At 40.1% G+C, this 2060-nt stretch overlaps 1 pseudogene; it reads left to right on the forward strand.

The window, feature by feature from the left end:
- The first annotated feature begins 251 nt into the window (after positions 1-251).
- LOC102816250 lies at positions 252-782 on the forward strand (annotated as a pseudogene).
- Positions 783-2060: the final 1278 nt, after the last annotated feature.

A 2060-nucleotide genomic window follows, 5' to 3' on the forward strand; every position in this document is an offset into this window, starting at 1 on the left:
AAAAAAAAAAAAAAAAAAAAAATTGCTGCAATGTAAGTTCACACTGCAGTCCCATGGATCTATGTCTAGCTTCAAGAGTGTTTGGACAGAACAGATCCAGGAACTCTCCCACCTTCAGCTTCGGACCATCTCAAACATCTTCTTTAGGCACAATCTCTTCTCCAGGACCATCTTCTTGACCATTTTTTTGTCACTGGGACCAGCTAAACACTGTTTTTGTGTGTGTGCGGTTAGTTCCAAATCTTTGACCAACCAAGAGCTCTCATATTTGTCATAATTATTCTGCTGAAGTGGAGGCTGGCGTCAACCATTTAGTTAATCTGCATCTGTGGGCCTCTTACACCTACTTCTCTCTGGGCTTCTATTTCATTTGTGATCATGTGGCCTTGGAAGGTAAGGAACACTTCTTCCATGAGTTGGTGAAGGAGAAGCTCAAGGGTGCTTAGCGTCTCTTAAACCTGAAAAACCAGTGTGATGGTTTTGCACTCTTCCAGGACATGCAAAAGCCCTCCAAAGATGAGTGGCGAAGAATACTGGATGCCATGGAACCCACCCTGGCCCTAGAGAAGAACCTGAACCAGTCCCTTTTGGATCTGTTTGTCATAGGTGCTACCCACACAGACTCCCATCTCTGTGACTTTCTGGAGAACCATTTCTTCAACAAGGAAGTAAAAATTATCAAGAAAATGGGTGACCACATCACAAACCTCCATAGGATGGCCGGTTCCCAGGCAGGGATAGGCGAATATCTCTTTGAAAGGCTCATCCTCAGTCACAACTAGGAAGAGCCTGTGGAGCCCTGCAATCTGTGAAGGGCCTTCGGCATTCCCCTGCTCTCCTCAGACCATCCACCTGAACCTTACTTTCCAGCCACAGAGACAGCATAGTCAACACCCTGGAGTGTCTCCTCTCCTAAGTTGTGGGCCAGATGAAAACAATAAAGCTTCCTTTTACAGCAGCTGGAAAAAAAAAAAAAAAAAAATCACTGCAATGGTACATTAACAGACAGTTGCCAGCGGTTCAAATGTCCAAGCAGGATTCACACAAGGATATGAAATCAGGGATATCATTGGTTGCTGATATAAGATGCATCTTGGCTGAAAGCAGAGAATATCGGAATGGTGTTTAACTATGCTTTATTAACTATTCAAAGGCTTTCAACTGTGTGGGTCATGACAAGCTATGAGAAACATTGTAAAGAATAAGAATTTCGTAACATTTAATTATGTTGTTAAGGAACCTGTACATAGACCCAAAAGGCAGTCATTTAAATAGAACAAGCAGTTACTGGATAGTTTAAAATTAGTGTTGTATTCTTTCACCATACTAATTCAATCTGTATGCTGAGCAAATAATCTGAGAATCAGGATTAAACAGAAGAAAAGGGAACATAAGGATTGGAGGAAGATTCATTAACAACCTTAGATATGCAGATGATAAAATGTGCTTATTGGAATCCAAGAGGATAGAAAATACTTGCTGATGAAGGTCAAAGACCACAGCTTTCATTATGATTCAATGTAAAGAAAACATACATCCTTATCACTGAACCAGCAAATAACATCATGATAAATGGAGAAAAGACTGAAGTTATCAAAAATTTATTTTTGTTAGGATTCACTATCAACACTCAATGGAAGCAGCAGTCAAGTAATCAAAGGATGTAGTGCATTAGGCAAATATGCTGCACCAGAATGCTTTAAAGTATTCCGAAGTAAAGATGTCAGTCTAAGGACTAAGGTACACCAAGTCCAAGCCATGGTACATTCAGTAGCCTCATATGCATGTGAAAGTTGGACAGTGAATAAGGAAACCAGTAGTATAATTGATGCATTTGAGTTATGATGTTAGATAATAATACTAAAAATACAAATCAATATTGGAACAAGTACAGCCAGAATGCTTCTTAGAAACCAGAATGAGAAGAATTCATCTCTCAACTTCAAGCATGTTATCAAGAGTGACCATTCCCTGGAGAAGGACATCATACTAGGTAAAGTGGAGGGTCAGCAAAAATGACTCAAAAAAAGATTCACTGGCACAACTGTGGCAACAGTCTC

Source organism: Chrysochloris asiatica, unplaced genomic scaffold (assembly GCF_000296735.1).
Source record: "Chrysochloris asiatica unplaced genomic scaffold, ChrAsi1.0 scaffold00115, whole genome shotgun sequence".
Lineage (NCBI taxonomy): Eukaryota > Metazoa > Chordata > Mammalia > Afrosoricida > Chrysochloridae > Chrysochloris > Chrysochloris asiatica.